This window comes from Dioscorea cayenensis, chromosome 8 (assembly GCF_009730915.1).
Source record: "Dioscorea cayenensis subsp. rotundata cultivar TDr96_F1 chromosome 8, TDr96_F1_v2_PseudoChromosome.rev07_lg8_w22 25.fasta, whole genome shotgun sequence".
NCBI lineage: Eukaryota > Viridiplantae > Streptophyta > Magnoliopsida > Dioscoreales > Dioscoreaceae > Dioscorea > Dioscorea cayenensis.
Genome location: NC_052478.1, coordinates 645,288 through 667,872, shown reverse-complemented (window position 1 = coordinate 667,872; position 22,585 = coordinate 645,288). Strand labels below are relative to the sequence as shown.

The window sequence follows — 22,585 nt, the reverse complement described above, 5'->3', positions numbered from 1 at the left end:
AGTGTCCATATGAACATGCCTTGTATGTGAAAGAGAAAAAAGATGGAGCGGTTATGTATGTTTGCTTGTATGTGGATGATTTGATCTTCATAAGCAATAATCAGATCATCATTGAAAATTTTAAGAAGCAAAGGACTGAAAGGTTTGAAATGACTGAGTTGGGGCTCATGTGTTATTATTTAGGTATTGAGGTGAAATAGAATGAAGAAGGAACCTTTGTTTCTCAAAAGGCCTATACAGAAGCAATATTAAAGGCAATATGGATAGGTGCAACTCTATTTCTACACCTATGGAATTTGGAATCAAATTTTCAAGGTTTAATAAAGTTGAAAGGTAGATCCCACTATGTTTAGAAGATTAGTGGAAAGGTTGCGGTTTCCAACCTGTATAAGACCATATATCTTATATGGTGTTGGTGTCATTAGTCACTACATGGAAGCCCCAAGTATGACTCATATGTGAAAGGAACATTAAATTATGGGTTGTTTTATACTGTTGCAAATGATTTCAGGTTGTTTGGTTTCAGTAACAATTAGAGATGTGGATGATAGGAAAACCACCAGTGGTTTTATATTTTTCATGGGTGTTGCTGCATTTGGTTGGAGTTCAAAAAAGCAACCAATTGTTACTCTTTCAACATGTGAAGCTGAATATGTTGCAGTAGCTTCTTGTGTTTGCCATGGGATTTGGTTGAGAAAACTTCTGGGTAATTTGAAGTTTGAGCAAACTGGAGCAAAAATGTTTTTGTGGATAATAAATCAGCCTGCTTTGGCTAAAAATCCAATTTTTCATTAAAGAAGCAAGCATATTGATACTAAATATCATTTCATAAGAGAATGTGTTGGTAAGAAGGAGATCCAGCTGAAGTATGTGCAATCCAAAGAGCATGTAACTGATTTGTTTACAAAAGCCTTTAAGTTTGAATATTTCTACATGATGAGAACATGTCTTGGTGTAGTGAAAGGCTGATGACAAGCTTAAGGAAGGGTGTTAGTAAAATAAACTTGTATTAATGTATATGCTTAATAGTTTGTCTTAAGATGTGTTTTCTAAATCATGTGGTGTATGTTAAGTTGGTTGTCTTGAGATATGTGTCTTTTGATCAAGTACTTGTAAACTTATAAAATGCTTGTAACTTAAAAAAGTAATTTACTGAGAATATTGGAATGTGAGTGAATGATGCTCTTTCCTATCTGCAGAGAATTGTGAGCTTCTTCATCAACATAGTGGTCAACTATAACTTCTAACAAAGCTAAGGGGGCATGGGTGTGAGGAACATTTCTCTTGCTAAGCATTCTTTGATGGCAAAAAATCTCTTCAATTATCTTAACAAGCAATATTCAATTTGGGTGGATATTCTTTATATGAAATATGGGATTTTTAACTTTTGGACTCATAATGTGTTGTGTGGTTGTTCTGCTTTTTTCAAGGGTTTGATTCTAACTGCTTCTATTATTAAGCCCCATCTTTGGATTAACTGTGTTAATCCTTTCACCACTTCAGTTATGTTTCATCCTTGGATTTTTGATGTGCCAATTGCATTCAAACCTGTGCCTCTTAATATGAATGTGGACTTTGAACATTGCCAAATCTCTGGGTTTATGCTTAATTCCTCCTGGAACAGACAAGTTTTAGATATATATGGTTTTTGGCACATGCTGGGATTCTCCTTTGATTAGTCATGGGAAGATCACTCCAAAGGCTGATAACAAGTGGGTGTAGTTTCCTAAGACTACCAACAACAACAATATTACTGTTTCTATTTATAATTTCTTAAACAGTAGACATTTGGACACTCCACAAAGGGAAGGTTGGCCTATTATTTGGAATTTTTATGTGGCTCCTCGAGTCAAATCTTTTATTTGGCTTTTGATTCAGGGAAAGCTCAAGACTTATGATTTTCTTTATCACATGAATTTGGGTCCCCCTGACAATTGTGTGCTTTAATTTGCGGCCTTATCACTGAGACTTCAGACCATCTTCTAAGAACTTGCTTAAAAAGTCAATCAATTTGGAGGCTGGTGGAGATTTTAACTAACTACAAGTTTAATTAATCTGAACATATTGCTACTGGGTATTGATTGTTTCCCTTTCAAGCTGTCAATAACCTTTATTCTGCCTCCTTGACAGCTGCTACTCTGTGATTTATTTGGAAGACGCGATGTGACATTATTTCTAGAGAGATCAATCTTGATCCTCTTCAGGTAGCAATGAAAGCGGTGGAGCATGTTCAGGATTTCAAGTTGACGAGAGCTAATCACAAATTAATCAATTATTTGACGTATAACATACCCAAATTGGATTAGCTGGGAATCTTCTCAGCTACTGCTTGGAATTCTGCTACTAGTAAGGGTGGTAGTGGCTTTATCATGATTGAATCTAAATCCAAAGCTGTTTGTGCAGGCCTTTCGCCTTCTATTTTGGCTGCTAAGGTTGAAATGGAGATTATGGCTTTAATTGCTTCTCTAAAAATTGTGAAGTAAATTGGTGAAAGATGCTCCAATATATACATCAGTTCAAGAGAGCTTTGGGCAATGCTACATGGTTTTGCAAAAGAAATTTTCTGGCACCAGTCTATTTGCTTGGATGAACTTCGTCAACTACTTTTGTTTCTTAACAGTCCCAAGATTGATTTGATCCACCATTCTTGGAACAAATTAAAGTTGTTATTACTCTTGCTGGCTAAGGGATTCAAGCCGTTTGTCTTTCTCTGTTTCACCAAGGCATGGAGAAACCGCATTAGCGGATGAAGATGATTAGAACATTGGATTTCATGTCTGATTTGGTTTTGCTGGTTTTTGGTTTTTTTATAATCTAGCTTTGAATATTGTGTTGTGTGTTTGTTTGATTGTAAGTTTCCGTTCTTCTCTTAACAAATAGCTACCATGGTGGCTCTTCCCCCAAAAAAAAAAACATAGAAGAAGAACATCATCTATTTCTCTTCTCCTCTGTTGGCATGCAGATTTGCAGATACAACTGAAGCTTGGTCTGCTCAAGAGCATACACTAAATCTTGTGTACTCTATGCCTTAATTGCTTCTTGTTCTACATTTTAATTGTCATCTGGTTTCATCCATGGTGTGTGCAAATTAGAGTGTGTACACCTGAAAAGGCTGTGTTCTTCTCTCAACACTCATCTTCATTGAGCATCTCGTTAATGCCAGCCAATGATTGAGTCTTCAACTCCGCATCTTCTACCTTTAGCCTTGCGATCAGGTCCTCTAAGTAGAACTTTGCCTGGCACCAGCACCGGGACGCGAGACAACAGGAGCTCCAGCAGGTTTCAGAACTCCAGAAGCATATATCTCATTGAGACTGTTAGCATGAAGCTCAAACTCAGACGCAGCAACATCAAGAGTGTGTACACCTGTAAAGGCTGTGTTCTTCTCTCAACACTCATCTTCATTGAGCATCTCGTTAATGCCAGCCAATGATTGAGTCTTCAACTCCGCATCTTCTACCTTTAGCCTTGCGATCAGGTCCTCTAAGTAGAACTTTGCCTGGCACCAGCACCGGGACGCGAGACAACAGGAGCTCCAGCAGGTTTCAGAACTCCAGAAGCATATATCTCATTGAGACTGTTAGCATGAAGCTCAAACTCAGACGCAGCAACATCAAGAGTGTGTACACCTGTAAAGGCTGTGTTCTTCTCTCAACACTCATCTTCATTGAGCATCTCGTTAATGCCAGCCAATGATTGAGTCTTCAACTCCGCATCTTCTACCTTTAGCCTTGCGATCAGGTCCTCTAAGTAGAACTTTGCCTGGCACCAGCACCGGGACGCGAGACAACAGGAGCTCCAGCAGGTTTCAGAACTCCAGAAGCATATATCTCATTGAGACTGTTAGCATGAAGCTCAAACTCAGACGCAGCAACATCAAGATCACAGTTCATTTGGAGGTTCCCACCACTATACAACCCATTGCTACACTTGTCAACGAGTTCATGTATCTCAGTTGCAATTGAAAACAAGGACTGTAGGAGTTGAACGAGCACTGAATTCTCACCAGAGTTTCCACATTTGTCCGCAGTTTCTAGGGAAAATTTGAGCTGCTGGAGCTTGTCTTGAAGCTGTAGAAACTTTAACCTGCGAATACAAAGAGAAAACAATGGTGTTTGATGAAATGTCTGGTAGTAACCAAGGTGTTTGTGAAAATGCCTCTCAATATTGTTTCAGGGTTTTCTCTGGTCAATACATCAAAAGAGAATGAAGACTTTGAAGGATTTTTGACCAACCAACCAGCATCCTCGACTTACTAATATTATATATCAAAAAGTATTACAGACAAGGGAACATAAAAACAAATAACCAATGGTTAGAGCCACTCCTTATAATCTCATTGGTCACACACTTTCTTAAGCAACTCCAGCATTGGATGGACACTAACTTCCAGAGATTGTGTCCCATATAAAAAACATTTTTCTCAAAATACATCACAAACATTGTTTCTCTCATGCCTTGAAGTCCAAGATTTTGGTGGACATCCCACTTGGGGTATTCGGAAATCGGTGTAATATTCATTATGCGGATGATTTGCTCATTCTAACGACGGGTGGGTTGGAGGATCTGAGAATTGTTAAACTTATTCTGTTTATTTTTAAAGGGTTATCAGGTCTTGCAACCAATTTTTCCAAAACTTGCTTATTATCGAGCAAATGGGGCGACCTTCCGACTAAGGAAGCTGCTGATACCCTGAACTGCTAAGCTGGACAGCTATCGGTTACTTATTTGGGTATTCTAATTGCGGGGCGTAGACCCAGACGTCAAGATTGGGATGGGGTTATCCTTAAAGTGAGTAATAGGCTGGCATCCTGGAAAGGTATATTCCTTTCGTTGGGGGGTCGACTCACGCTGGTGAACTCTGTCCTCTCGGCTTTACCGACTAATTGGATGTCTATGTTCCGTCTCCCAGCATGGGTTATCAAAAAAATTGACCAGATCAGAAGAGATTTCCTGTGGACGGGTCCTGATATTGACAAACCGGCATGTCGACTAGTGAGTTGGAAGACTTTGTGCAGGCCTCGGGATTATGGTGGGTAGGGAATCTTAAATCTCCACACTTTTAATCAGGCTCTGTTAAGAAAGTGGTGGTGGAAATTTGTGACACAGGAAAATTGGTTCCTTTCGGATGTGATCCGCTTTAATTATTCTTTATTGGGCTGGGATCAGTTTCCTAGACAGAGGGGCCACATGTTGTACTTTTGGAGAGGGGTTATCAGTTGTACCCCTATCCTTCGGGCATGTGTCTCTTATGATATTGATGCTGGTCAGGAGACTTCCTTTTGGAAAGATGCCTGGTTAGATGGATTGGCGCCTATGTATATCTAGCCTGAATTGTTCTGTAGCTCTTCCCACCAGAATGCTTCTGTCTTTGACCTTGCCCATTTGCTGTCGCGGTCGCCATTCGCGGAGTTTTCGGGAGTCCAATTTTTGAGGGAGAAACTTAAGAACAGAAGAGGAGGAGATATGGACATTAAATCTTGGAAGCTCACTGGGAATGGTGTTTTCTCAATGAAGTCATTGTACAACTTTCTGATGGATGGGGGCTTACGTTGCCCGGTTGCGCGGTTTTTCTGGAAAAGTAGATGTCCGAAAAAGATAAACCTTTTCAATTGGTTAGTCTGGAAAACCCGTATTTCTTCCCTCGAAAACCTTGAGAAGCGGAGGTGTAACAGGTTGCCAACAACAACTTGTGTTCTCTGCCATAGGGGTGTAGAATCGGTGGATCATCTTTTCTTACGTTGCCTCTTTTCACATCTCGTTTGGGTTTATTTTTGTAGTTTGTTGCAATTCCCTAAACCACCCGACTCGATGACCACGCTTTGGGATTCTTGGAGGAGGTCCTTGCGACAGGCCCAGAGGGGCTTTGGTGATCTGGTGGTGAAAGCAATTGTGTGGAATGTCTGGCTTGCTAGAAATGACTATGTTTTTTAATGCCAATGTTTTGCCATCTCAGGATATTATTATGAAAATTGATCGCATGTTATTACTTTGGTGTTCTTTAAACACAGACAGTGGTCAAGGAAGACTGGATGACTCCTTGAGATGCATTCGTCGCAGCTTAGAGTTCCTGGGTCCGAGGGTGGCGGAGCTCAGTGAGGTTGATCAGATCGGTGGTGAGGAGTAGCTTTTGTGTTTTATTTTGGGTTAGGAGGAGACCCGTTGTTCCTCCATCTCTGCTTTTTTGCTTTTGTTTCCACAGCTAGTGGAAGGTTTGTTGTCCCCTTTGTTCATTTCTTTAATGTATGTGGTTTTTCCACCTTTTTCAAAAACACATCACAAAACAACCAACTTAACTAACTTAATTAAACACTAATCATACAACCAACTTTGTAGGCCACACCATCCCGGCTTGGTATAGTCCCATGCTTGTACATTACCTTCTTCTACTTCCATCACGCCATGCCATACAACACCATGCATTCAACCTTCAAACCATGAATTGGGTATCCGCAATTTATCTCTTGCCAAACATTCTTTAATGGCCAAACACATCTTCAAATTTCTGAACAATGAGAACCTCCTTTGGGTTGATATTCTTAGGAACAAGTTTGGGAGCATGAATTTTTGGCTTGATCGTCCCCCTCCTAATTGTTCTTGGTTTTTTAGGGGTATATGCCATTCAGCTATCTTTATTAAACAGCATTGTAGCCTGAATTCTGTTAACCCAGATAAAGCTTCATTCCTTTGGGATCCTTGGTGTTTTGATATCCCAGTTGCCATTAAACCTACTTTCATTAATATGGACATGGATCTATATCAAATTTCTCTTAATGATTTGGTTTCGGTTAATCAGTGGGATCGTTCTGGTCTCGCTGATTTGTTTGGCAGCAATTTAGCAACAGATAACATTTCTCTGCCCAACATTGATTATGATTCTGAGAACCATTGGGTTTGGCAGCCCAGATCCAATAGTTCTAAGATTTCTTCAGCTGTATATCACCAATTCAACAAGGATTCCTCTTGTTCTGATTGTTGGCTTGGATGGGCCCTGATTTGACATATTCATGTTGCCCCTCGGTTGAAGCATTTAATTTGGCTGTGTATTCATGGCCGTCTATCTACGTCTGCATTTTTGTATAAACTTGGGGCCCGATAATCCTTGTATCTTTTGTGACTACATAGAGAAATGATCGATCACTTATTCTGTAATTATGTTGGTGCTCAGCGGGTATGGAATTACATCAACCTTACAGAAAATTTAAACATTTGCTGGGCTGAGGGTTTCTCTTCTGGTGCTTAGATTGTTGAGCATCGGCATTCTAAATTTTGTCTTGCTATTATTGATACTGGTGCTTGGTTTATCTGGACTAGTCGATGTAACGCTATATTTAGAAATTGTCGTCCTAACTTCTCTGTCATTGCCAGCAGAGCTATTGCTCACGTTAAAGAGTTCTCCCACAGCTTGAGCGATCCCATTGGCAAAAGGATTCTATTGAACAATTTCACCTGCGCTGATGGGCATTTCATCTTCACTCATGTTATCTCCAACACCAGCACATAGGTAATGGCTATTGGCTTATTCCTGGTAGATGCTTATTATCGTATCTCTTTCGCAGGTTGCGCGTCGCAGAACATGGATATCAATTCTTCCGATTGTCTGCTCGCCATTGAAGTTGCTCTCCAAACAGCTCTGGATTCTCGACTGCTCGTTCGGCACATATTCATTGATTAATCAACACTACTGAACTTCTTGAGAACCCTAACCATTACCTGTCTTGGCCCTTCTCTGATCAGATCTCTAATTCAAACTTTCTGTTGGATATGCTAAACTGCACGAAAATCCATCTGATCCCTTCTGTCTTGATGCAACCGGCCATTAACCTCGCTGCTCTTGGATTTCGGCATCGTCATCTTAATTTGTTTCTCTCTGGCAGGGATGTGCCCCATTGGATCATGAGATCCTCCCATCTAAACGGTTTTACTTTTTAATAGTTGTTTTTTATTCAGCCCATTCTGTTTCAGTTTGAAGTAGTGGTTTTTATTTTGTTTTAATAAAATTAGCTTCTCTTTTTTGAGAAGTTCTTTAAAAAAAAAACCCCTTCAAACCATGCCCTGAGTCTACTGACTCTGCATCTCCATGCCATCAGCCAGTTGCCCATCTTCAATCACATCCTCTACAGAAGCAACTAACGGAGATAAGATTGACAGAGGAAAAAAAAAAAGCTAACAATCTTATCGAAAAACTCATCAAGTGGATGACCATAATAACATAATAATTATTCAAATCAGCAAGCACTATAAATTGTCCGTACAAAGGACAAGCCTTTAGCCTGAGAAAAGTTCACCGGGAAACAAGAAGCAACTGCTGAGTACGATATTTTATGATAAAAAAGGACAAGAAAAATCGTTGCAAGCTGAGCCCTGATAAGAGGACAGCCAACAACAATTAGTTTACTTGTCAGACAGTTCCAATAGTAGTCGGCATCCCATTACCCATCTCAATGTTGCCGACATGAACTTCATCGTCTCTGATGAAGCTTCCCCAGAACCAATGGCTCTTCCACACAATGACCATTTCTTCAATTGGCACATTCTCGGTTTCAGGGAGGAACAAAGCAACGAAGATTGTCATGAGGGCCACCCAACAACCAAAAAAGTAAAAGAGTCCAAACTTCATTTGACAGAGCATGGCAAGGAAGACCTGAGCGATGACAAAGTTGAAAAACATGTTGACAGCGACATTGATACTTTGGCCAGCTGATCGAATCTCCAGAGGAAATATTTCACTGGGGACCAACCAACCAAGAGGACCCAAGACCACGCGAAACCAGCCACATAAAGACAGATGAACAGCACCACTGCTACAGCATAAAATTTAGATAGATGAGCCTCTCCACTTGTCCCGAATTTGATTGCGACCAGTGTTCCAACAGTGGCCTGCAAGTTTTATAAAAACATGCACAGCAAAAAGTTCACTGCTGAGGATTCTTTATATTTCTGATAATATATTTGGATGCAATGATTTGAACTCAAATGAACTGGCTCCATATATAAAACAAGCACACTACATTCTTTGCATATGCGGAGATGAAATCAATTGTTAGCTGTAAAACCTCTGGTCCTGGCGAAGGTGGTTCTTCATTGCATTGAGAAACAGCTAAAAACTTTTTATGTTCTGATCTCTTCAGTCTTCACAACCCAACAATTTTCTCAATAATTTTTTTTTAAAAAATAAATGTGGATAAACCACAGTTTTATTGAATAAAAAGAGTCAGTGAACACAAGAAAAATCTCTCACCAGAAGTGAGGAGAGGAACTGAAAACAATAGAAAATAAAGAACAAGAAGAGAAGTAGCTAGGAAGGCGGAAGACACCGTAATTTTCTCAATAATTGAAAAAAACATTAACTTATTTTATTTTATTTTCAAAAAATAGATACATCGTAATTCATTAAAGAAAGCATAGCACTACACTAAGAAAACAGAGAACACAGAATTAAGAAACCACAAAACGACGTAATTAGTAATTACAGACTGCTCAGACCGTCAAGAACAAAAATGTATAGAATATGTTTTATTTGGTATCAGTCTTGCTTATTGCATGATTAAGATAAGGACTAATAACAAAACAAACATACCACCATCTTAAGAAATTCAAAGGGATAGAAAACATTAGCAGTAATGGATTGGAAATTATACCTGACAAATGAGCATCTGTGTACCTCCCAACAAAAAGAGCTTCCTCCGACCGAATTTGTCAACAGTGAAGATGGAGAGTAAGGTGGAAAAAACATCGACAAGGCCAATGATGACAGCAGAAATAAGAGATGCGTCAGATTCGAATCCAATAGTCTTGAAGAGCACAGGGGCGTAAAAAATAACATTGATGCCAGTAAGCTGCTGGAAGAACGGGATGAGGATGGCCATGGTGAGTTGGGGTCTATACTTCCTCATGATTATATTCCTCCAAGGATGCTCAACAGTTTTGGACTCCTGGCTGGATACCAAAAGGTCATTGTACTCCAACTGAATGTCATCAGTGCCACGGATTTTGCAGAGCATCGACTTAGCCTTCTCCTCGTGACCACGGTCAATAAGAGAGTTAGGGGTCTCCAGGAGGAAGAGGGAACCAAGGGTGATGATGCCTGCGGGTACTGCAGCAAGTGCAAGACTAACACGCCATCCCCAACCTCCCTTGATCTTGGCGGTACCATAGTTGATAAGGTTTGCGGCAAAAACACCAATAGTGATCATGAGTTCAAAACCGTTGTTTAGCATACCACGAAGCCGGGCAGGAGCCATCTCGGAAAGGTAAACTGGCGCAGACTGTAACCATAACACAGTAACAAGGGTCATCAAATATTACATTTTCCGTTATAGAATATGTCTGATTTCTACAGGATCAATATAACATTCTAACAAAATAGCAGTGCAGTTAGCCAGTGAGTCGTTTTTGTTAATGAAAAATCATCCAGAATATTAAGACCAGCAAAAATTAATGATCATTCATGCAGAGTGCTCAGTATCAACACGACAATTAAATAAATTGATAGGAGATTCCAGAAGTAGGACCGTAAGGGACAAAGAGGTCTCAATTTCCTAATGCTAATGGATGAGAGAGAAAGAGCTCCTATTCAATTAAGTGTCCTGCATGGGGAATAAACAAACTACTTATTGAAGGGTAGGAAAGTGATGTATTAATTTGTCCATGTTGAAGAAAATTAAAACATGGAATACTTACGGGGTTCATTATCTCTTTGACCTTTATACCATGTTCATCAAAGTTATCTCTCTAGATCTAAAGTAATAAAATCTGTCTACTGCCTTCGGATGTTATGGTGAGAAATACAGCAGGAAATGTTGTTTGCGTTGAAGCAATACTCAGAGTCCAAAGGTGGCTGGTCAGAAGCAAAAACAAGTTGTCCTTGTTTGTTAGTTGGGCTACTCCTTACGTTGCATGGCAAACCCACGCGTGATTGGATGGAAAGCAGCAATTGTCTCCATTGGTTTGGATGTGTATTTTTCTCCGTTGAACTTTTGACAGCTGCCATGTTGGCATGCTTTTACTTTCAGTTATCTTTATATTGAGCATCTTAATTAATGTTTTGATTAATGTTAAGCTAACTTACATTGAGCTTCATTACAACCATTTGTTAAAGGCTCCTGTGCGTGTTCTGAATGTTGAGAGTTCTATTACCTTTGAGTTTACAGTTTGTAGGAAAAAGCAAAAACCTATATATAATGGAACAAAAAACATATAACCCAAGGATGGTACGATGTTGTTTTATCCTTCAGCTCTGTAGGAAGAGTACATATTTTATAAATGAAAATACTAAATAAATGGAAGAACTGGTAAAATTTGATGTCACCATGTTCCGTAATTCCTAAACCAATTATCTGGAGAAAGTGAACGGTTGGTGGACTAAGAACAACAATTCTTATCACTTATGAGTTATGACAGATGGAGCAACAAGAGGGAAATGAAAACGTGTTTGATGTTGTAAAACAGCGGGTTTAAGGTCCTCTGTCATCATATATTAATGCATATCCATTCACATACATTAAATTGCGTATACATAATTCATTAACACACTTTAAATGTCCCCTCGGTAACGTAGAAATTTCATCAGCTTTAGAATTGTAATATGAAGAGGCAGATAAAATCCACACTCCACTGTGACTTGATTGGGACCAATTCCCAAAACTCTTTAGATTATACATAAACCCCGTAAGAGATTTGATTTTGTTTTAATCCAAGAATAAAAATAATAAAATTAAGAAACTGCTCTTAAATGGTTATTTCTAATCAAATTAGCAGATAATAAGAGGTTTTTTTATATAAATATTATGCTTTCAAAAATTTTTATGTAAATGCACAGAATTATTATTATTAACAATTCTGAGCATGGACCCACAAAAAGATTAATTGTTGCAGTTAACGTGGTCATTGTTACAGAAGATGCCTACATGCCAGGTTAGAAGTAGAAGGTTTGGGGAGGAAGACCAGATGATGGCGTGTGGTTGGGGTTGGAATTGGAGGAGTTGCTGGAGTTGATATTGCATGGAGATGTTGTTGGTGGTGGTGATAGTGGTGCTGGGGAATAGAAGGTCTTCCAGAAGATGATGATGATGATGATGATGATGATGATGATGGTGATGGTGAATTTATTACAGAGCCCTAAGTGGGAAAGCCTTGCTTGTTGCGGGTCTATGTGCATGGCTAGCTCCCACACAAGTGTATTTAGGATGGTAAATTTTAAAAGCACAATATTTTTAAGGGAAAAATAGGGATTCTGCCCATTTTATTAAAACTATTTTCACAAATTATAAATATAGTCAACCATTGGATAGCCCAATGAGATGACACCAAAGTATAAGAGGAAAATTATGGGTTCAAATCCCTCCCGATAGTACTGTTGAACATTGTTCGCTCGAGATTCTTATTCTATTCTCATATTGTGCATACACTGTACATCCGAGTTCAGTATGGTTTATATTCAAGATAAAAAAAAGTGTTTGTTGTCTATTATTAAAAAAAAAAAAATATAAACATATACCATAAAATTATTTTTTTTGAATAAAAATTGATAAATCACTGCTTTTTAAAAAGAGAACCAACGTAGAAAAAGCTAAATCCTCTCACCAGAGAGTTATTATCTTGTGCTTTTTTTTCTTTTATTTTTCTTTTAATGAAATTCTTGTGTTTTTTTAAACTTCAACTAACACAATTAAAAAACAGAGCATTATGCAGTTTACTGAAGAGGAAAAGTCAAGCAGGCAGAAAAAATCAAAGAGATTATTTTTTTAAAAAAAATCAAATCTTAAATTTCAGTGAATGCAAAACTTTTCGTTATACCTGATTGGCGAAACCAACGCCTATGCCAAGGAGGATGCGGCCGAGGATGAGCATGAACACATTCACAGCAGCGCCATTGATCGCCGCGCCTATGAAGAACGCCATACCCCCAACAAACATGGACCGCTTCCTCCCAAGCACCCTCGTAACAACGCTGGCAAAGAAGGAAGCAACTAGCGCCGCAAGGTACAACGACGAAGTGAACATCGTCAGCAGGTGTGAGTCAAACTTACAGTACTGGTTTGTGCTCTTGTCAGCAGGTGTGAGTCAAGATGACAGTCAAAGGGTTGGATCAAGCTGAGAGGAGGCCAGGTGCACAAGGAAATGAAGACAAATCCACACAGGTGAAGGATGGGCGAACGGATGGCGGCCACGTGTTGCATTAAAAAGACGGAAGACGGGAGGGAATGAGGGAAGTAGTTTACCGGATATGCCGATATCATAACCGAAGAGGAGACCTCCGGTTGATGCAACGAGACATGTCATGACGACGAAAGCTGTCAACTTCCCAGGGTAATCCTTCCCCCCAGACGTCGCACCGCCGGCCATTGATGGAGATCAAAAGAGAAAGAGAGAAAAGATGGTGGGAATTGGGAAGGGAGAGGAGAGGAATAGGGTATAAATTGAGGAGGAGATTTCGAAATAGAAAGAAATTCTCTTGTGACGTAGCTGGACTTCCAAGTAGAGACAATCCCTATGCAAATCCCTATGCAAATGGTGTTTTCATAGAAGTTTAACATACCAAGGCCATCTCCAACCATCATCTCTATTTTTAACTCTAAAATAGAATATTTTAAGAATATTTTTTTTTTATTTCACAATTTATATATTCATACTATCCACAAATTTAATCATCTTTAAATCGTTAAAATTAAATTATAACTTATTAATTTAATTAAATTATAAAGTTATAAATATAAATTGTATAGAAATAAAACTAAAATTTAAAAAGAATTAAAAAGCAGAAAATCAAAACCGAAATTCAAAACAGAAATAAAAAATAAAATATAAAATATAAATTTAAAAAAATAAAATCGAAATTAAAAACAAAATTAAAAAAGAATTAAAAACAAGAAAATCAAAATCGAAATTAAAAACAAGAATAAAAAATAAAATTAAAAACAAGAAAATCGAAATCGAAATTAAAAACAAGAATAAAAAATAAAATTAAAAACAAGAAAATCAAAATCGAAATTAAAAAAACAAGAATAAAAAAATAAAATTAAAAAAACAAGAAAAATCAAAATCAAAAATTAAAAAAACAAAAAAATAAAAAAATAAAAATTAAAAAAACAATATACAGTGCTACAGTGGCGCTGAATATCCTCAGGCTACCATCAGAGTAGGGATTTAAAATTGGCGCAGAGAATGGCGCCCGATTGGAGCCATCCCTGCGCCAAATTAAATGTTTCATGGCAAATGTGGAGCACCGTTGGAGATGCTCTGATTTAGGCCATCTCCAACCCAAAACTCTATATTTAGCGCTTCAGTACTAAAAAATACTTCTACATTGAAAGTTTCTCCAACCATCATCTCTATTTTTAACTCTATAATAGAATATTCTAAGAATATTCTTTTTTATTTCACAATTTATATATTCATACTATCCACAAATTTAATCATCTTTAAATCGTTAAAATTAAATTATAACTTATTAATTTAATTAAATTATAAAGTTATAAATATAAATTGTAAAGAAATAAAACTAAAATTTAAAAATAATTAAAAAAACAGAAAATCAAAACCGAAATTCAAAACAGAAATAAAAAATAAAAAATAAAATATAAATTTAAAAAAATAAAATCGAAATTAAAAACAAAATTAAAAAAGAATTAAAAACAAGAAAATCAAAATCGAAATTAAAAACAAGAATAAAAAATAAAATAAAAAACAAAATACCGCTGCTACAGTGGCGCGCTGTAGAAAAATTTAAAATTGGCGCAGAGAATGGCGCCCGGTTGGAGCCATCCCTGCGTCAAATTAAATGTTTCATGGCAAATGTGGAGCATCGTTGGAGATGCTCTTAGTCAGTATACTATGCTGGAAAGCTTAACAGCTTGTTTGGCTAGTTATGGAAGAAAGAAGCCCAAATTGTCTTCGCTCAAAGATGGAAACCCGATCGCCGAACGGCCGGAAGACGTTGCTCAAGTGAAATTTTAATGTCTTTCTTAGTTTTTTTCCTTCTTTGTTTAGTTTATCTTAGCTCATTCTGCCTCTCAAAAAGGATTAAGGTCATACTTAACAGTTATCTTAGCTCATAATTAAGCTAAAAAAAGGGGATTAATATTCTATTGCTAACCTTCTTTATCTTCTCAACCATCCATGCATATTCTTTTTTGTCCACATCAGCAGTGAACTTTGACAATGCATTATCAAAATCTAATGGACCGAATCATCGTGTTTAAACTTGATGCCAATCAGCAATTAAGCACATTTACGATACTTAGTCACAAGAAAAACGCTCTTTTTTTCCGCGTAGAAATGCGCTTCTTCGCAAGTGTGAAGAGTTGTGTCTCCTTCCCGTCTCGAAAGCAACATGTGCTTGTTTAAATAAAGAACTCAAAAAAATGTATAAAGAATTCAATCATGCTTTCTCCATGAGCTTAAAGAAGAGAAAAAAGCCGTAAGAATACAATCTTGTTCATTCGCATTGGATTGGATTCAGTGAGTAAATGAAAAAAATAAATTTCAAACAACCCACTCACATTGTCGTTAGTGCTGCCAGCTAGGATGGTATATTAGCACAAATACCGATTTGAACATGGTATACATAATTCCAAGACTTTTTCTCGCATTTCATCACAAATCAGTCAAGATTTAAGTACCACCAACATGAAGAATGTTGGAATATCCCCGCCTTCTCTATTGCTTACATTGTTCTTCTGATCTCTCTCTCATACATGTGACTGTAATAGAGACTATAATGATTTAGTCAGTATACTATGCTGGAAAGCTTAACGACTTTGTTTGGCTAGTTATGGAAGAAAGAAGCCCAAATTGTCTTCGCTCAAAGATGGAAACCGATCGCCGTAACGGGCTCGGAAGACGTTGTTCAAGTGAAATTTTAATGTCTTTCTTAGTTTTTCCTTCTTTGTTTAGTTTATCTTAGCTCATTCTCGCCTCTCAAAAAGGATTAAGGTCATACTTAACAGTTATCTTAGCTCATAATTAAGCTAAAAAAAAGGATTAATATTCTATTGCTAACCTTCGTTATCTTCTCAACCATCCATGCATATTCTTTTTTGTCCACATCAGCAGTGAACTTTGACAATGCATTATCAAAATCTAATGGACCGAATCATCGTGTTTAAACTTGATGCCAATCAGCAATTAAGCTCATTTACGGATACTTAGTCACAAGAAAAAACGCTCTTTTTCCGCTAGAAATGCGCTTCTTCGCAAGGGGTGAAGAGTTGTGTCTCCCTTCCCGTCTCGAAAGCAACCCGTGCTTGTTTAAATAAAGAACTCAAAAACAGACAAAGAATTCAATCATGCTTTCTCCATGAGCTTAAAGAAGAGAAAAAACCCGTAAGAATACAATCTTGTTCATGCGCATTGGATTGGATTCAGTAGTAAATGAAAAATAAATTTCAAACAACCCAATCGACATTGTCGTTAGTGCCGCCAGTAGGATGGTATATTAGCACAAATACTCGATTTGAACATGGTATACATAATTCCAAGACTTTTCTGCATTTCATCACAAATCGTCAAGATTTAAGTACCACCAACATGAAGAATGTTGGAATATCCCCCGCCTTCTATTGCTTACATTGTTCTTTTCCGACTCTCTCTCATACATGTGACTGTAATAGAGACTATAATGATTTAGTCAGTATACTATGCTGCAAAGCTTAGCAGCTTGTTTGGCTAGTTATGGAAGAAAGAAGCCCAAATTGTCTTCGCTCAAAGATGGAAACCCGATCGCCGAATCGGGCCGGAAGACGTTGCTCAAGTGAAATTTTAATGTCTTTCTTAGTTTTTCCTTCTTTGTTTAGTTTATCTTAGCTCATTCTGTCTCTCAAAAAGGATTAAGGTCATACTTAACAGTTATCTTAGCTCATAATTAAGCTAAAAAAAGGGATTAATATTCTATTGCTAACCTTCCTTATCTTCTCAACCATCCATGCATATTCTTTTTTGTCCACATCAGCAGTGAACTTTGACAATGCATTATCAAAAAATCTAATGGACCGAATCACGTGTTTAAACTTGATGCCAATCAGCAATTAAGCTCATTTACGTATACTTAGTCACAAGAAAAACGTTCTTTTTCCGCGTAAAATGCGCTTCTTCGCAAGTGTGAATAGTTGTGTCTCCCTTCCCGTCTCGAGCAACCCGTGCTTGTTTAAATAAAGAACTCAAAAAAATGCATAAAAGAATTCAATCATGCCTTCTCCATGAGCTTAAAGAAGAGAAAAACCCGTAAGAATACAATCTTGTTCATGCGCATTGGATTGGATTCAGTGAGTAAATGAAAAATAAATTTCAAACAACCCACCGACATTGTCTGTTAGTGCTCGCCAGTAGGATGGTATATTAGCACAAATACTCGATTTGAACATGGTATACATAATTCCAAGACTTTTTCTCGCATTTCATCACAAATCGCTGAAGATTTAAGTACCACCAACATGAAGAATGTTGGAATATCCCCCGACTTCTCTATTGCTTACATTGTTCTTCTCGATCTCTCTCATACATGTGACTCGTAATAGAGACTATAATGATTTAGTCAAGATACTATGCCGGAAAAGCTTAATGACTTTGTTTGGCTAGTTATGGAAGAAAGAAGCCCAAATTGTCTTCGCTCAAAGATGGAAACCCGATCGCTGTAATGGGTCGGAAGACGTTGCTCAAGTGAAATTTTAATGTCTTTCTTAGTCCTTCTTTGTTTAGTTTATCTTAGCTCATTCTCGTCTCAAAAGCATTAAGGTCATACTTAACAGTTATCTTAGCTCATAATTAAGCTAAAAAAAGGGATTAATATTCTATTGCTAACCTTCCTTATCTTCTCAACCATCCATGCATATTCTTTTTGTCCACATCAGCAGTGAACTTTGACAATGCATTATCAAAAATCTAATGGACCGAATACTGTGTTTAAACTTGATGCCAATCAGCAATTAAGCTCATTTACAGATACATAGTCACAAGAAAAACGCTCTTTTTTTCCGCTGTAGAAATGCGCTTCTTCGCAAGTGTGAAGAGTTGTGTCTCCTTCCCGTCTGAAAGCAACCCGTGCTTGTTTAAATAAAAGAACTCAAAAAACGGATAAAGAATTCAATCATGCTTTCTCCATGAGCTTAAAGAAGAGAAAAAACCCTCGTAAGAATACAATCTTGTTCATGCGCATTGGATTGGATTCGAGTAGTAAATGAAAAAAATAAATTTCAAACAACCCACTCACATTGTCAGTAGTGTCTGCCGTAGGATGGTATATTAGCACAAATACTCGATTTGAACATGGTATACATAATTCCAAGACTTTTTCTCGCATTTCATCACAAATCACTGAAGATTTAAGTACCACCAACATGAAGAATGTTGGAATATCCCCACTTCTCTATTGCTTACATTGTTCTTTCCGATCTCTCTCATACATGTGACCGTAATAGAGACTATAATGATTTAGTCAAGATACTATCGTCGGAAAGCTTAACGACTTTGTTTGGCTAGTTATGGAAGAAAAGAAGCCCAAATTGTCTTCGCTCGAAAGATGGAAACCCGATCGCCGTAATGGGCTCGGAAGACGCTGCTCAAGTGAAATTTTTAATGTCTTCTTAGTCCTTCTTTGTTTAGTTTATCTTAGCTCATTCTGTCTCAAGGATTAAGGTCATACTTAACAGTTATCTTAGCTCATAATTAAGCTAAAAAAAGGGATTAATATTCTATTGCTAACCTTCCTTATCTTCTCAACCATCCATGCATATTCTTTTTTTGTCCACATCGCTAGTGAACTTTGACAATGCATTATCAAAAATCTAATGGACCGAATCATCGTGTTTAAAACTTGATGCCAATCAGCAATTAAGCTCATTTACGGATACATAGTCACAAGAAAAAACGTTCTTTTTCCGCGTAGAAATGCGCTTCTTCGCAAGTGTGAAGAGTTGTGTCTCCCTTCCCCGTCTCGAGCAACCCGTGCTTGTTTAAATAAAGAACTCAAAAAAATGCATAAAGAATTCAATCATGCTTTCTCCATGAGCTTAAAGAAGAGAAAAACCCAGTAAGAATACAATCTTGTTCATGCGCATTGATTTGATTCAAGAGTAAATGAAAAAAATAAATTTCAAACAACCCACTCGACATTGTCTGTTAGTGCTCGCCAGTAGGATGGTATATTAGCACAAATATTGATTTGAACATGGTATACATAATTCCAAGACTTTTTCTCGCGATTTCATCACAAATCTGTCAAGATTTAAGTACCACCAACATGAAAAATGTTGGAATATCCCCCAGCCTTCTATTGCTTACATTGTTCTTCCGATCTCTCTCTCATACATGTGACTCGTAATAGAGACTATAATGATTTAGTCGAGATACTATGCTCGGAAAGCTTAACAGACTTGTTTGGCTAGTTATGGAAGAAAAGAAGCCCAAATTGTCTTCGCTCGAAAGATGGAAACCCGATCGCCGAACGGCCGGAAGACGCTGCTCAAGTGAAATTTTTAATGTCTTTTCTTAGTTCCTTCTTTGTTTAGTTTATCTTAGCTCATTCCGCCTCTCAAAAAGGATTAAGGTCATACTTAACAGTTATCTTAGCTCATAATTAAGCTAAAAAAAGGGATTAATATTCTATTGCTAACCTTCTTTATCTTCTCAACCATCCATGCATATTCTTTTTTGTCCACATCAAGCAGTGAACTTTGACAATGCATTATCAAAAATCTAATTTTTCCGAATCATCGTGTTTAAACTTGATGCCAATCAGCAATTAAGCTCATTTACGGATACTTAGTCACAAGAAAAAACGTTCTTTTTTTCCGCTAGAAATGCGCTTCTTCGCAAGTGTGAAGAGTTGTGTCTCCCTTCCCCGTCTCGAAAGCAACCCATGCTTGTTTAAATAAAGAACTCAAAAACAGACAAAGAATTCAATCATGCTTTCTCCATGAGCTTAAAGAAGAGAAAAAACCCGTAAGTATACAATATTGTTCATGCGCATTGGATTGGATTCAGTAGTAAATGAAAAATAAATTTCAAACAACCCACTCACATTGTCGTTAGTGTCTGCCAGTAGGATGGTATATTAGCACAAATACTCGATTTGAACATGGTATACATAATTCCAAGACTTTTTCTCGCATTTCATCACAAATCAGTGAAGATTTAAGTACCACCAACATGAAGAATGTTGGAATATCCCCCGACTTCTCTATTGCTTACATTGTTCTTCCCGATCTCTCTCATACATGTGACTCGTAATAGAGACTATAATGATTTAGTCAAGATACTATGCTCGGAAAGCTTAACGACTTTGTTTGGCTAGTTATGGAAGAAAAGAAGCCCAAATTGTCTTCGCTCGAAAGATGGAAACCCGATCGCCGAATGGGCTGGAAGACGTTGCTCAAGTGAAATTTTAATGTCTTTCTTAGTCCTTCTTTGTTTAGTTTATCTTAGCTCATTCCGTCTCTCTCAAAAAGGATTAAGGTCATACTTAACAGTTATCTTAGCTCATAATTAAGCTAAAAAAGGGATTAATATTCTATTTCTAACCTTCTTTATCTTCTCAACCATCCATGCATATTCTTTTTGTCCACATCGCAGTGAACTTTGACAATGCATTATCAAAAATCTAATGGACCGAATCACGTGTTTAAACTTGATGCCAATCGACAATTAAGCTTATTTACGAGATACTTAGTCACAAGAAAAACGTTCTTTTTTTCCGCTAGAAAATGCGCTTCTTCGCAAGTGTGAAGAGTTGTGTCTCCCTTCCCGTCTCGAAAGCAACCCGTGCTTGTTTAAATAAAGAACTCAAAAATGCATAAAGAATTCAATCATGCTTTCTCCATGAGCTTAAAGAAGAGAAAAAAAGCCGTAAGAATACAATCTTGTTCATGCGCATTGGATTGGATTCGATGAGTAAATGAAAAAAATAAATTTCAAACAACCCACTCACATTCGTCGTTAGTGCTTGCCAGTAGGATGGTATATTAGCACAAATATTGATTTGAACATGGTATACATAATTCCAAGACTTTTCTGCATTTCATCACAAATCTGCTGAAGATTTAAGTACCACCAACATGAAGAATGTTGGAATATCCCCCAGCTTCTCTATTGCTTACATTGTTCTTCTGATCTCTCTCTCATACATGTGACTGTAATAGAGACTATAATGATTTAGTCAGTATACTATGCTGGAAAGCTTAACAGCTTGTTTGGCTAGTTATGGAAGAAAGAAGCCCAAATTGTCTTCGTTCAGCATGGAAACTGATCGCCAGAATGGCTGGAAGACGTTGCTCTGAAGTGAAATTTTAATGTCTTCTTAGTTTTTCCTTCTTTGTTTAGTTTATCTTAGCTCATTCTGTCTCTCAAAAAGGATTAAGGTCATACTTAACGCTTATCTTAGCTCATAATTAAGCTAAAAAAAGGGATTAATATTCTATTGCTAACCTTCCTTATCTTCTCAACCATCCATGCATATTCTTTTTTTGTCCACATCAGAGTGAACTTTGACAATGCATTATCAAAAATCTAATGGACCGAATCATCGTGTTTTAAACTTGATGCCAATCGAGCAATTAAGCTCATTTACGGATACTTAGTCACAAGAAAAACGTTCTTTTTCCGCGTAAAATGCGCTTCTTCGCAAGTGTGAAGAGTCAGTGTCTCCCTTTCTCGTCTCGAAAGCAACCCGTGCTTGTTTAAATGAAGAACTCAAAAAAATAGACAAAAGAATTCAATCATGCTTTCTATGAGCTTAAAGAAGAGAAAAAGCCGTAAGAATACAATCTTGTTCATGCGCATTGGATTGGATTCAGTGAGTAAATGAAAAAAATAAATTTCAAACAACCCAATCGACATTGTCTGTTAGTGCTGCCAGCAGGGATGGTATATTTGCACAAATACTGATTTGAACATGGTATACATAATTCCAAGACTTTTCTGCATTTCATCACAAATCTGCTGAAGATTTAAATACCACCAACATGAAGAATGTTGGAATATCCCCCAGCTTCTCTATTGCTTACATTGTTCTTCTGATCTCTCTCTCATACATGTGACTGTAATAGAGACTATAATGATTTAGTCAGTATACTATGCTGCAAAGCTTAACAGCTTGTTTGGCTAGTTATGGAAGAAAGAAGCCCAAATTGTCTTCGTTCAGCATGGAAACTGATCGCCAGAATGGCTGGAAGACGTTGCTCTGAAGTGAAATTTTAATGTCTTCTTAGTCCTTCTTTGTTTAGTTTATCTTAGCTCATTCTGTCTCAAAAAAAAAAGGATTAAGGTCATACTTAACAGTTATCTTAGCTCATAATTAAGCTAAAAAAAGGGATTAATATTCTATTGCTAACCTTCCTTATCTTCTCAACCATCCATGCATATTCTTTTTTGTCCACATCAGCAGTGAACTTTGACAATGCATTATCAAAATCTAATGGACCGAATACTGTGTTTAAACTTGATGCCAATCAGCAATTAAGCTCATTTACAGATACTTAGTCACAAGAAAAACGTTCTTTTTCCGCGTAAAATGCGCTTCTTCGCAAGTGTGAAGAGTCTGTGTCTCCCTTTCTGTCTGAGCAACCCGTGCTTGTTTAAATGAAGAACTCAA

The 22,585-nt window shown here is 37.4% G+C and overlaps 1 long non-coding RNA gene and 1 pseudogene across 1 annotated transcript; one reads left to right on the top strand and one right to left on the bottom strand.

Moving 5' to 3' along the window:
* The first annotated feature begins 7,106 nt into the window (after window positions 1-7,106).
* Window positions 7,107-8,165, top strand: LOC120267108. Its single transcript, XR_005538401.1, has 2 exons — window positions 7,107-7,480; window positions 7,560-8,165. It is a non-coding gene; the product is annotated as an uncharacterized LOC120267108 (long non-coding RNA).
* A 34-nt stretch (window positions 8,166-8,199) lies between these two features.
* On the bottom strand, window positions 8,200-13,347 carry LOC120267106 (annotated as a pseudogene).
* Window positions 13,348-22,585: the final 9,238 nt, after the last annotated feature.